Genomic DNA, 15000 nt, shown 5'->3' with positions numbered 1-15000 from the left:
TAACTCTAACCAGGAACCTAACCCTAACCCGGACCCTAACCCTAACCCTAACCCTAACCCTAACCCTAACCCTAACCGGGAACCTAACCCTAACCCGGAACCTAACCCGGAACCTAACCCTAACCCTAACCCTAACCCGGAAACTAACCCTAACCCAGAACCTAACCCGGAACCTAACCCGGAACCGAACCCGGAACCTAACCCTAACCCTAACCCTAAACCGGAACCTAATCCTAACCCTAACCAGGAACCTAACCCTAACCCGGAACCTAATCCTAACCCTAACCCGGAACCTAACTCTAACCCTATCCTGGAACCTAACCCTAACCCGGAATCTAACCCTAAAACTAACCCTAACCCGGAACCTAACCCTAACCCGGAACCTAACCCTAAACCGGAACCTAACCCTAATCCGGAAACTAACCCTCACCCTTACCCGGAACCTAACCCTAACCCGGAACCTAACCTGGTTAGGGTTAGGCATATATAGAAAGCTCCATAAGTTGCACCGAAACGACGTTCAGATACCCATTCAAGTAGAAAACATGTATTGCGAAAATGGGCCGTAACGGCAGCTTCCCAATGAGGTAAGTGAACCAAACTCACCAGATGCACATGACAAGTTGGGACAAATATAGACAGCTCCATAAATTATCCGACACGACGTTCAGATACCCATTCCGGCAAAAACTCGTATTCAGCAAAACGGTCCGTAACGGCAACTTCCCAATTAAGTAAGTGAATGAAACTCACCAGGTGCACATGACAAGGTGGGGCAAATATAGAAAGCTCCAAAAGTTGCCCCAAAACCACGTTCTGGTACCCGTTCCTGCAGAAAACGCGCATGGCGAAAATGGGCCGTAACGGCACCTTCCCGATGGGGCACGTGAACCAAACTCACCAGGTGCACGTGACAAGGTGGGGCAAATGTAGAAAGCTCCAAAAGTTCCCCCCAAAACCCCGTTCTGGTACCCGTTCCTGCAGAAAACATGCATGACGAAAATGGGCCGTAGCGGCACCTTCCCGATGGGGCACGTGAACCAAACTCACCAGGTGCACGTGACAAGGTGGGGCAAATGTAGAAAGCTCCAAAAGTTCCCCCCAAAACCCCGTTCAGATACCCGTTCCGGTCAAAAACTTGTATTGCGTAAAATGGGCCATAACGGCAGCTTCCCAATGAGGTAAGTGAACCAAACTCACCAGATGCACATGACAAGGTGGGACAAATATAGAAAGCTCCAAAAGTTGCCCCAAAACCACGTTCAGACATCCGTTCCGGGCAAAAACGCGTATTGCGCAAATTGGGCCGTAGCAGCAACTTCCCAATGAGGTGAGTGAACCAAACTCACCAGATGCACATGACAAGGTAGGACAAACATAGAAAGCTCCAAAAGTCGCAGCAAAACCACGTTCAGATACCCATTCTGGGCAAAAACTCGTATTGCACAAATTGGGCCGTAATGGCAACTTCCTAATGAGGTAAGTGAACCAAACTCACGAGATGTGCAGGGACTATGCTAATCTTCTCTGTATCGTTCCAATTTTAGTATATGTGCTGCCGAAGCGAGCACAACCCTAACCCTAACCCTAACCCTAACCCTAACCCTAACCCTAACCCTAACCCTAACCCTAACCCTAACCCTAACCCTAACCTTAACCTTAACCCTAACCCTAACCCTAACCCTAACCCTAACCCTAACCCTAACCCCTAAACCTAAGCCTAACCCTAACCCTAAACCGGAACCTAACCCTTACCCGGAACCTAACCCTAACCCTAACCCTGACCTTAACCCGGAACCTAACCCTAACCCGGAACCTAACCCTTACCCGGAACCTAACCCGGAACCTAACCCTAACCTTAACCCTAACCCGGAACCTAACCCTAACCAAGAACCTAACCCGGAACCTAACCCGGAACCTAACCCGTAAACTAAACCTAACCCTAACCCTAACCCGAAACCTAACCCTAACCTGGAACATAACCCTAACCCGGAACCTAACCCTAACCCGGAACCTAACCCTAACTCGGAACCTAACCCTAACCATAACCCTAACCCTAACCCTAACTCTAACCCTAACCATAACCCTAACGCTAACCCTAACCCGTACCCTAACCCTAACCCTAACCCTAACCCTAACCCTAACCCTGACCCTGACCTTAAACTTAACCCTAACCCTAACCCTTACCTTAACCTTAACCCTAACCTTAACCCTAACCCTAACCCTAACCCTAACCCTAACCCTAACCCTAACCTTAACCCTAACCCGAACCCGAACCCGAACCCGAACCCGAACCCGAACCCGAACCTGAACTCCTTACCCTAACCCTAACCCTAACCCTAACCCTAACCCGGAACCTAACCCTAACCTGGAACCTAACCCTAACCCGGAACCTAACCCTAACCCTAACCCTAACCCTAACCCTAACCTTAACTGGGAACCTAACCCTAACCCGGAACCTAACCCGGAACCTAACCCTAACCCTAACCCTAACCCGGAACCTAACCCTAACCCAGAACCTAACCCGGAACCGAACCCGGAACCTAACCCTAACCCTAACCCTAAGCCGGAACCTAATCCTAACACTAACCCGGAACCTAACCCTAACCCGGAACCTAATCCTAACCCTAACCCGGAACCTAACTCTAACCCTATCCTGGAACCTAACCCTAACCCGGAACCTAACCCTAAAACTAACCCTAACCCGGAACCTAACCCTAACCCGGAACCTAACCCTAAACCGGAACCTAACCCTAATCCGGAAACTAACCCTCACCCTTACCAGGAACCTAACCCTAACCGGGTTAGGGTTAGGCAAATATAGAAAGCTCCATAAGTTGCCCCGAAACGACGTTCAGATACCCATTCCGGTAGAAAACATGTATTGCGAAAATGGGCCGTAACGGCAGCTTCCCAATAAGGGAAGTGAACCAAATTCACCATATGCACATAACTAGGTGGGGCAAATATGGAAAGCTCCAAAAGTTACCCCGAAACCATGTTCAGATACCCTTTCTGGGCAAAAACACATATTGCGAAAATTGGGCCGTAACGGCAGCTTCCCAATGAGGTAAGTGAACCAAACTATCCAGATGCACATGACAAGTTGGGACAAATATAGAAAGCTCCAAAAGTTGCCCCAAACCCACGTTCTAATAGCCATTTTTGCAGAAAACGCGTATTGCGAAAATGGGCCGTAACGGCTCCTTTCCAATGAGGTAAGTGAACCAAACTTACTAGATGCACAAGACAAGGTGGGACATATATAGAAAGCTCCAAAAGTTACCCCAAAACCACGTTCAGATACCCGTTCCGGTCAAAAACTTGTATTGCGTAAAATGGGCCGTAACGGCAGCTTCCCAATGAGGTAAGTGAACCAAACTCACCAGATGCACATGACAAGGTGGGACAAATATAGAAAGATCCAAAAGTTGCCCCAAAACCACGTTCAGATACCCATTCTGGGCAAAAACTCGTATTGCACAAATTGGGCCGTAATGGCAACTTCCCATTAGGTAAGTGAACCAAACTCACCAGATGCACATGACAAGGTGGGGCAAATATAGAAAGCTCCATAAGTTTCCCCGAAATGACGTTCAGATTCCCATTCCGGCAAAGACTTGTATTGAGCAAAACGGGCTTTAACGGCAGCTTCCCAATGAGGTAAGTGAACCAAACTCACCAGATGTGCAGGGGCCATGCTAATCTTCTATGTATCGTTCCAATTTAATATATGTGCTGCCGAAGCGAGCACAACCCTAACCCTAACCCTAACCCTAACCCTAACCCTAACCCTAACCTTAACCCTAACCCTAACCCTAACCCTAACCCTAACCCTAACCCTAACCCGGAACCTAACCCTAACCCGGAACCTAACCCTTCACCGTAACCTAACCCTAACTCTAACCCTAACCCTAACCCTAAGCATAACCCGGAACCTAACCCTAACCCGGAACCTAACACGGAACCTAACCCGGAACCTAACCTTAACCCTAACCCTAACCCGGAACCTAACCCTAACCCAGAACCTAACCCAGATCGTAACCCGGAACCTAACTCGGAACCTAACCCTAACCCTAGCCCTAACCCGGAACCTAACCCTAACCCGGAAAGTATCCCTAACCCGGAACCTAACCCTAACCCGGAACCTAACCCTAACCCGGAACCTCACCCTAACCCTAACCCGGAACCTAACCCTAACCCGGAACCTAACCCTAACCCTAACGCTATCCCAGAACCTAACCCTAACCCGGAACCTAACCCTAAACCGGAACCTAACCCTAATTCGGAACCTAACCTTAACCCTAACCCGGAGCCTAACCCTAACCCGGAACCTAAGGGGTTTAGGGTTAGGCATATATAGAAAGCTCCATAAGTTGCACCAAAACGACGTTCAGATACCCGTTCTGGACAAAAAATTGTATTGCGCAAATTGGGTCGTAATGGCAACTTCCTAATGAGGTAAGTGAACCAAACTCACAAGATGCACATGACAAGTTGGGGCAAATATATAACCCGAACCCGAACCCTAACCCTAACCCTAAACCCTAACCCTAACCCTAACCCTAACCCTAACCCTAACCCGGAACCTAACCCTAACCCGGAACCTAACCCTAACTCGGAACCTAACCCTAACCCTAACCCTAACCCTAACCCTAACCCTAACCCTAACCCTAACCCTAACCCTAACCCTAACGCTAACCCTAACCCTAACCCTAACCCTAACCCTAACCCTAACCCTAACCCTGACCCTGGCCTTAAACTTAACCCTAACCCTAACCCTTACCTTAACCATAACCCTAACCTTAACCCTAACCCTACCCTAACCCTACCCCTACCCCTAATCCTAACCCTAACCCTAACCCTAACCCTAACCCTAACCCTAACCCTAACCCTAACCCTAATCCGGAACCTAACCCTAACCCGGAAAGTAACCCTAACCCAGAACCTAACCCGGAACCTAACCCGGAACCGAACCCGGAACCTAACCCTAACCCTAACCCTAAGCCGGAACCTAATCCTAACCCTAACCCGGAACCTAACTCTAACCCTATCCTGGAACCTAACCCTAACCCAGAACCTAACCCTAAAACTAACCCTAACCCGGAACCTAACCCTAACCCGGAACCTAACCCTAAACCGGAACCTAACCCTAATCCGGAAACTAACCCTCACCCTTACCCGGAACCTAACCCTAACCCGGAACCTAACCGGGTTAGGGTTAGGCATATATAGAAAGCTCCATAAATTGCACCGAAACGACGTTCAGATACCCATTCCGGCAAAGACTTGTATTGAGCAAAACGGGATTTAACGGCAGCTTCCCAATGAGGTAAGTGAACCAAACTCACCAGATGTGCAGGGGCCATGCTAATCTTCTATGTATCGTTCCAATTTAATATATGTGCTGCCGAAGCGAGCACAACCATAACCCTAACCCTAACCCTAACCCTAACCCTAACCCTAACCCTAACCCTAACCCTAACCCTAACCCTAACCCTAACCCTAACCCTAACCCGGAACCTAACCCTAACCCGGAACCTAACCCTTCACCGTAACCTAACCCTAACCCGGAACCTAACCCTAACCCGGAACCTAACCCGGAACCTAACCCGGAACCTAACCTTAACCCTAACCCTAACCCGGAACCTAACCCTAACCCAGAACCTAACCCAGATCGTAACCCGGAACCTAACATGGAACCTAACCCTAACCCTAGCCCTAACAAGGAACCTAACCCAAACCCGGAAAGTGTCCCTAACCCGGAACCTAACCCTAACCCGGAACCTAACCCTAACCCGGAACCTCACCCTAACCCTAACCCGGAACCTAACCCTAACCCGGAACCTAACCCTAACCCTAACGCTAACCCAGAACCTAACCCTAACCCGGAACCTAACCCTAAACCGGAACCTAACCCTAATTCGGAACCTAACCTTAATCCTAACCCGGAGCCTAACCCTAACCCGGAACCTAAGGGGTTTAGGGTTAGGCATATATAGAAAGCTCCATAAGTTGCACCAAAACGACGTTCAGATACCCGTTCAGGACAAAAAATTGTATTGCGCAAATTGGGTCGTAATGGCAACTTCCTAATGAGGTAAGTGAACCAAACTCACCAGATGCACATGACAAGTTGGGGCAAATATATAACCCGAACCCGAACCCGAACCCTAACCCTAACCCTAAACCCTAACCCTAACCCTAACCCTAACCCTAACCCGGAACCTAACCCTAACCCGGAACCTAACCCTAACTCGGAACCTAACCCTAACCCTAACCCTAACCCTAACCCTAACCCTAACCCTAACCCTAAACCTAACGCTAACCCTAATCCTAACCCTAACCCTAACCCTAACCCTAACCCTAACCCTAACCCTAACCCTGACCCTGGCCTTAAACTTAACCCTAACCCTAACCCTTACCTTAACCTTAACCCTAACCTTAACCCTAACCCTACCCTAACCCTACCCCTACCCCTAATCCTAACCCTAACCCTAACCCTAACCCTAACCCTAACCCTAATCCGGAACCTAACCCTAACCCGGAAAGTAACCCTAACCCAGAACCTAACCCGGAACCTAACCCGGAACCGAACCCGGAACCTAACCCTAACCCTAACCCTAAGCCGGAACCTAATCCTAACCCTAACCCGGAACCTAACTCTAACCCTATCCTGGAACCTAACCCTAACCCAGAACCTAACCCTAAAACTAACCCTAACCCGGAACCTAACCCTAACCCGGAACCTAACCCTAAACCGGAACCTAACCCTAATCCGGAAACTAACCCTCACCCTTACCCGGAACCTAACCCTAACCCGGAACCTAACCGGGTTAGGGTTAGGCATATATAGAAAGCTCCATAAATTGCACCGAAACGACGTTCAGATACCCATTCCGGCAAAAACTCATTTTGCGCAAAACGGGCCGTAACGGCAGCTTCCCAATGAGGTAAGTTAACCAAACTCACCAGATGCACATGACAAGTTGGGACAAATATAGACAGCTCCATAAATTACCCGACACGACGTTCAGATACCCATTCCGGCAAAAACTCGTATTCAGCAAAACGGGCCGTAACGGCAACTTCCCAATTAAGTAAGTGAATGAAACTCACCAGGTGCACATGACAAGGTGGGGCAAATATAGAAAGCTCCATAAGTTGCCCCGAAACGACGTTCAGATACACATTCCGGTAGAAAACATGTATTGCGAAAATGGGCTGTAACGGCAGCTTCCCAATAAGGGAAGTGAACCAAATTCACCATATGCACATAACTAGGTGGGGCAAATATGGAAAGCTCCAAAAGTTACCCCGAAACCATGTTCAGATACCCATTCTGGGCAAAAACACGTATTGCGTAAATTGGGCCGTAACGGCAGCTTCCCAATGAGGTAAGTGAACCAAACTATCCAGATGCACACGACAAGTTGGGACAAATATAGAAAGCTCCAAAAGTTGCCCCCAAACCACGTTCTAATAGCCATTTTTGCAGAAAACGCGTATTGCGAAAATGGGCCGTAACGGCTCCTTTCCAATGAGGTAAGTGAACCAAACTTACGAGATGCACAAGACAAGGTGGGACATATATAGAAAGCTCCAAAAGTTACACCAAAACCACGTTCAGACATCCGTTCCGGGCAAAAACGAGTATTGCGCAAATTGGGCCGTAGCAGCAACTTCCCAATGAGGTGAGTGAACCAAACTCACCAGATGCACATGACAAGGTAGGACAAACATAGAAAGCTCCAAAAGTCGCAGCAAAACCACGTTCAGATACCCATTCTGGGCAAAAACTCGTATTGCACAAATTGGGCCGTAATGGCAACTTCCCAATGAGGTAAGTGAACCAAATTCACGAGATGTGCAGGGACCATGCTAATCTTCTCTGTATCGTTCCAATTTTAGTATATGTGCTGCCGAAGCGAGCACAACCCTAACCCTAACCCTAACCCTAACCCTAACCCTAACCCTAACCCTAACCCTAACCCTAACCCTAACCCTAACCCTAACCCTAACCCTAACCCTAACCCTAACCCTAACCCTAACCCTAACCCTAACCCTAACCCTAAACCTAACCCTAACCTTAACCCTAACCCTAACCCTTACCTTAACCTTAACCCTAACCTTAACCCTAACCCTAACCCTAACCCTAACCCTAACCCTAACCCCTAACCCTAACCCTAACCCTAACCCTAACCCTAACCCTAAACCGGAACCTAACACTTACCCGGAACCTAACCCTAACCCTAACCCTAACCCTAACCTTAACCCGGAACCTAACCCTAACCCGGAACCTAACCCTAACCCGGAACCTAACCCGGAACCTAACCCGGAACCTAACCCTAACCTTAACCCTAACCCGGAACCTAACCCTAACCCAGAACCTAACCCGGAACCTAACCCGGAACCTAACCCGGAACCTAACCCGGAAACTAACCCTAACCCTAACCCTTATCCGAAACCTAACCCTAACCTGGAACATAACCCTAACCCGGAACCTAACCCTAACCCGGAACCTAACCCTAACTCGGAACCTAACCCTAACCCTAAACCTAACTCTAACCCTAACCCTAACCCTAACGCTAACCCTAACACTAACCCTAACCCTAACCCTAACCTTAACCCTAACCCTAACCCTAACCATAACCCTAACCCTAACCCTAACCCTAACCCTGACCCTGACATTAAACTTAACCCTAACCCTAACCCTTACCTTAACCTTAACCCTAACCTTAACCTTAACCCTAACCCTAACCCTAACCCTAACCCTAACCATAACCCTAACCCTAACCCTAACCCTAACCCGAACCCGAACCCGAACCCGAACCCGATCCCGAACCCGAACCCTAACCCGAACCCGAACCTGAACTCCTAACCCTAACCCTAACCCTAACCCTAACCCAGAACCTAACTCTAACCAGGAACCTAACCCTAACCCGGAACCTAACCCTAACCCTAACTCTAACCCTAACCCTAACCCTAACCCTAACCCTAACTGGGAACCTAACCCTAACCCGGAACCTAACCCGGAACCTAATTCTAACCCTAACCCTAACCCGGAACCTAACCCTAACCCAGAACCTAACCCGGAACCGAACCCGGAACCTAACCCTAACCCTAACCCTAAGCCGGAACCTAATCCTAACCCTAACCCGGAACCTAACCCTAACCCGGAACCTAATCCTAACCCTAACCCGGAACCTAACTCTAACCCTATCCTGGAACCTAACCCTAACCCGGAACCTAACCCTAAAACTAACCCTAACCCGGTACCTAACCCTAACCCGGAAAATAACCATAAACCGGAACCTAACCCTAATCCGGAAACTAACCCTCACCCTTACCCGGAACCTAACCCTAACCCGGAACCTAACCCTAAACCTAACCCTAACCCTAACTACGTTCATTTACCCGTTCCTGGCAAAAACGCGTATTGTGCAAAATGGGCCATAACGGCAGCTTCCCAATGAGGTAAGTGAACCAAACTATCCAGATGCACATGACAAGTTGGGACAAACATAGAAAGCTCCAAAAGTTGCCCAAAACCACGTTCTAATAAACGTTTTTGCGGAAAACGCGTATTGCGAAAATCGGCCGTAACGGCACCTTCCCAATGAGGTAAGTGAACCAAACTCACTAGATGAACAAGACAAGGTGGGACATATATAGAAAGCTCCAAAAGTTACCCCAAAACCATGTTCAGATACCCGTTCCAGGCAAAAACGCGTATTGCGCAAATTGGGCCGTAACGGCATCTTCCCAATTAGGTAAGTGAACAAAACGCACCAGATGCACATGACAAGGTGGGGCAAATAAAGAAAGCTCCATAAGTTGCCCAGAAACAACGTTCAGACACCCATTCCGGCAAAAACTCGTATTGCGCAAAACGGGCCGTAACGGCACTTCCCAATAAGGTAAGCGAACCAAAATATCCAGATGCACATGACAAGGTAGGATAAATATAGAAAGCTCCAAAAGTTGCCCCAAAACCACGTTCAGATACCCGTTCAGGGCAAAAATGCATATTGCGCAAATTGGGCCGTAACGGCAACTTCCCAATGAGGTAAGTGAACCAAACTCACCAGATGCACATGACAAGGTAGGACAAATATAGAAAGCTCCAAAAGTTGCTCCAAAACCACGTTCAGATACCTGTTCTTGCGGAAAACGCGTATTGCGAAAATGGGCCGTAACGGCACCTTGCCAATGAGGTAAGTGTACCAAACTCAGTAGATGCACAAGACAAGGTGGGAAAAATATAGAAAGCTCCAAAAGTTACCCTAAAACCACGTTCAAATACCCGTTCCGGTCAAAAACGTGTATTGCGCAAATAGGCCGTAACGGCAGCTTCCCAATGAGGTAAGTGAACCAAACTCACCGGATGCACATGACAAGTTGGGACAAATACAGAAAGCTCCTAAAGTTGCCCCCAAACCACGTTCAGATACCCTTTCCGGCAGAAAACGTGTATTGCGAAAATGGGCCGTAACGGCACCTTCCCAATGAGGTAAGTGAACCAAACTCACCAGATGCACATGACAAGGTGGGGCAAATATAGAAAGCCCCATAAGTTTCCCCGAAACGACGTTCAGATACCCATTCCGGCAAATACTCGTATTGCGCAAAACGGGCCGTAACGGCAGCTTCCCAATGAGGTAAGTGAACCAAAACCACCAGATGCGCAGGGGCTATGCTAATCTTCTTTGTATCGTTGCAATTTTACTATATGTGCTGCCGAAGCGAGCACAACCCTAACCCTAACCCTAACCCTAACCCTAACCCTAACCCTAACCCTAACCCTAACCCTAACCCGGAACCTAACCCTAACCCCATCCCTATCCCTAACCCTAACCCTAACCCTAACCCTAACCCTAACCCTAACCCTAACCCTAACCCGAACCCGAACCCGAACCCTAACCCTGACCCTGACCCTGACCCTGACCTTAAACTTAACCCTAACCCTAACCCTTACCTTAACCTTAACCCTAACCTTAACCCTAACCCTAACCCTAACCCTAACCCTAACCCTAACCCTAACCCGAACCCGAACCCGAACCCGAACCCGAACCCTAGCCCGAACCCGAACCTGAACTCCTAACCCTAACCCAAACCCTAACCCTAACCCGGAACCTAACTCTAACCAGGAACCTAACCCTAACCCGGAACCTAACCCTAACCCTAACCCTAACCCTAACCCTAACTGGGAACCTAACCCTAACCCTAACCCTAACCCTAACCCTAACCCTAACCCTAACCCTAACCCTAACCCTAACCCTAACCCTAACCCTAACCCTAACCCTAACCCTAACCCTAACCCTCACACTCACCCTAACCCATACCCTCACCCTCACCCTCACCCTCACCCTCACCCTCACCCTAACCCTAACCCTAACCCTAACCCTAACCCTAACCCTAACCCTAACCCTAACCCTAACCCTAACCCTAACCCTAACCCGGAACCTAACCCTAACCCGGAACCTAACCCTAACCCTAACCCTAACCCGGAACCTAACCCTAACCCGGAACCTAACCCTAAACCGGACCCTAACCCTAATCCGGAACCTAACCCTAACCCGGAACCTAACCGGGTTAGGGTTAGGCAAATATAGAAAGCTATATCAGTTGCCCCGAAACGACGTTCAGATACCCATTTCGGCAGAAAACGTGTATTGCGAAAATGGGCCGTAACGGCACCTTCCCAATGAGGTAAGTGAACCAAACTCACCAGATGCACATGACAAGGTGGGGCAAATATAGAAAGCCCCATAAGTTTCCCCGAAACGACGTTCAGATACCCATTCCGGCAAATACTCGTATTGCGCAAAACGGGCCGTAACGGCAGCTTCCCAATGAGGTAAGTGAACCAAAACCACCAGATGCGCAGGGGCTATGCTAATCTTCTCTGTATCGTTGCAATTTTACTATATGTGCTGCCGAAGCGAGCACAACCCTAACCCTAACCCTAACCCTAACCCTAACCCTAACCCTAACCCTAACCCTAACCCTAACCCTAACCCTAACCCTAACCCTAACCCGGAACCTAACCCTAACCCCATCCCTATCCCTAACCCTAACCCTAACCCTAACCCTAACCCTAACCCTAACCCTAACCCTAACCCTAACCCTAACCCGAACCCGAACCCGAACCCGAACCCTAACCCTGACCCTGACCCTGACCCTGACCTTAAACTTAACCCTAACCCTAACCCTTACCTTAACCTTAACCCTAACCTTAACCCTAACCCTAACCCTAACCCTAACCCTAACCCTAACCCGAACCCGAACCCGAACCCGAACCCGAACCCGAACCCTAACCCGAACCCGAACCTGAACTCCTAACCCTAACCCAAACCCTAACCCTAACCCGGAACCTAACTCTAACCAGGAACCTAACCCTAACCCGGAACCTAACCCTAACCCTAACCCTAACCCTAACCCTAACTGGGAACCTAACCCTAACCCTAACCCTAACCCTAACCCTAACCCTAACCCTAACCCTAACCCTAACCCTAACCCTAACCCTAACCCTAACCCTAACCCTAACCCTAACCCTAACCCTCACACTCACCCTAACCCACACCCTCACCCTCACCCTCACCCTCACCCTCACCCTAACCCTAACCCTAACCCTAACCCTAACCCTAACCCTAACCCTAACCCTAACCCTAACCCTAACCCGGAACCTAACCCTAACCCGGAACCTAACCCTAACCCTAACCCTAACCCGGAACCTAACCCTAACCCGGAACCTAACCCTAAACCGGAACCTAACCCTAATCCGGAACCTAACCCTAACCCGGAACCTAACCGGGTTAGGGTTAGGCAAATATAGAAAGCTATATCAGTTGCCCCGAAACGACGTTCAGATACCCATTTCGGCAAAAATGCGAATTGCGCAAAATATGCCGTAACGGCAGCTTCCCAATAGGGGAAGTGAACCAAACTCACCATATGCACATAACTAGGTGGGGCAAATATAGAAAGCTCCAAAAGTTGCCCCCAAACCACGTTCAGAAACCCGTTTTGGTCAAAAATGCATATAGCGCCCAACGTTCTAACACCCGTTCTTGCGGGAGGGATAAATATAGAAAGCTCCAAAAGTTGCCCCGAAACGACGTTCAGATACCGATTCCGGCAAAAATTCGAATTGTGCAAATTGGGCCATAACGGCTGCTTCCCAATGAGGTAAGTGAACCAAACTATCCAGATGCACATGACAAGGTAGGAGAAATATAGAAAGCTCCAAAAGTTGCTCCAAAACCACGTTCAGTTACCCGTTCCTGGCAAAAATGCGCATTGCGCAAAATGGGCCGTAACGGCAGCTTCCCAATAAGGGAAGTGAACCAAACTCACCATATGCACATAACTAGGTGGGGCAAATATAGAAACCTCCAAAAGTTACCCCGAAACTACGTTCAGATACCCCTTATGGGCAAAAATGCGTATTGCGCAAAATTGGGCCGTAACGGCAACTTCCCAATGAGGTAAGTGAACCAAATTACCAGATGCACATGACAAGGTAGGATAAATATAGAAAGCTCCAGAAGTTGCCCCAAAACCACATTCAGATACCCGTTCTGGGCAAAAACTCATGTTGCGCAAATTGGGCCGTCATGGCAACTTCCCAATGAGGTAAGTGAACCAAACTCACGAGATGCACATTACAAGGTGGGGCAAATATATAAAGCTCCATAAGTTGCCCCGAAACGACGTTCAGATACGCATTCCGAGAAAAATTCGTATTTCGCAAAACAGATGCGCAGGGGCCATGCTAATCTTCTCTGTATCGTTCCAATTTTATTATATGTGCTGCCAAAGCGAGCACTACCCTAACCCTAACCCTAACCCTAACCCTAACCCTAACCCTAACCCTAACCCTAACCCTAACCCTAACCCTAACCCTAACCCTAACTCTAACCCTAACCCTACCCTAACCCTAAGCCTAACCCTTACCTTAACCCTAACCCTAACCCTAACCCTAACCCTAACCCTAACCCTTACCTTAACCCTAACCCTAACCCTAACCCTAACCCTAACGCTAACAATAACCCGGAACCTAACCCTAGACCTAACCCGGAACCTAACCCTATCCTGGAACCTAAACCTAACCCGGAACCTACCCGGAACATAACCCGGAACCTAACCCGGAACCCAACCCGGAACCTAACCCTAACCCGGAACCTAACCCGGAACCTAACCCTAACCCTAACCCTAACCCTAACTACGTTCATTTACCCGTTCCTGGCAAAAACGCGTATTGCGCAAAATGGGCCATAACGGCAGCTTCCCAATGAGGTAAGTGAACCAAACTATCCAGATGCACATGACAAGTTGGGACAAACATAGAAAGCTCCAAAAGTTGCCCCAAAACCACGTTCTTATACCCGTTTTTGCGGAAAACGCGTATTGCGAAAATCGGCCGTAACGGCACCTTCCCAATGAGGTAAGTGAACCAAACTCACTAGATGAACAAGACAAGGTGGAACATATATAGAAAGCTCCAAAAGTTACCCCAAAACCATGTTCAGATACCCGTTCCAGGCAAAAACGTGTACTGCGCAAATTGGGCCGTAACGGCATCTTCCCAACTAGGTAAGTGAACAAAACGCACCAGATGCACATGACAAGGTGGGGCAAATATAGACAGCTCCAAAAGTTACCCCAAAACCACGTTCAGATACCCATTCTCGGCAAAAAATCGTACTGCGCAAAATGGGCCGTAAAAGCAGCTTCCCAATGACGAAAGTAAACCAAACTCACCAGATGCACATGACAAGGTAGGAGAAAAATAGAAAGCTGCAAAAGTTGCCCCAAAACCACGTTCAGATACCCGTTCAGGGCAAAAACGCATAATGCGCAAATTGGGCCGTAAAAGCAGCTTCCCAATGAGGAAAGTGAACCAAACTCACCAGATGCACATGACAAGGTGGGACAAATATAGAAAGCTCCAAAAGTTGCCCCAAAACGATGTTCAGATACCCATTCCGAGAAAAA

At 48.7% G+C, this 15000-nt stretch overlaps 8 pseudogenes; all 8 read right to left on the bottom strand.

Annotated features, from left to right (window-relative positions):
* Positions 1 to 1502: 1502 nt before the first annotated feature.
* Positions 1503 to 1571, bottom strand: LOC134412884 (U6 spliceosomal RNA; annotated as a pseudogene).
* Positions 1572 to 3686: 2115 nt separating this feature from the next.
* Positions 3687 to 3754, bottom strand: LOC134412833 (U6 spliceosomal RNA; annotated as a pseudogene).
* A 1601-nt stretch (positions 3755 to 5355) lies between these two features.
* LOC134412832 (U6 spliceosomal RNA) lies at positions 5356 to 5423 on the bottom strand (annotated as a pseudogene).
* Positions 5424 to 7866: 2443 nt separating this feature from the next.
* On the bottom strand, positions 7867 to 7935 carry LOC134412858 (U6 spliceosomal RNA; annotated as a pseudogene).
* A 2749-nt stretch (positions 7936 to 10684) lies between these two features.
* LOC134412828 (U6 spliceosomal RNA) lies at positions 10685 to 10753 on the bottom strand (annotated as a pseudogene).
* Positions 10754 to 11883: 1130 nt separating this feature from the next.
* On the bottom strand, positions 11884 to 11952 carry LOC134412874 (U6 spliceosomal RNA; annotated as a pseudogene).
* A 1782-nt stretch (positions 11953 to 13734) lies between these two features.
* On the bottom strand, positions 13735 to 13831 carry LOC134412843 (U6 spliceosomal RNA; annotated as a pseudogene).
* Positions 13832 to 14995: 1164 nt separating this feature from the next.
* LOC134412851 (U6 spliceosomal RNA) overlaps positions 14996 to 15000 on the bottom strand; it is a 94-nt pseudogene continuing 89 nt past the window's right edge.

This window comes from Elgaria multicarinata, chromosome 22 (assembly GCF_023053635.1).
Source record: "Elgaria multicarinata webbii isolate HBS135686 ecotype San Diego chromosome 22, rElgMul1.1.pri, whole genome shotgun sequence".
Taxonomy (NCBI): Eukaryota; Metazoa; Chordata; class Lepidosauria; order Squamata; family Anguidae; genus Elgaria; species Elgaria multicarinata.
This window is presented reverse-complemented; position numbering and strand designations above follow the sequence as displayed.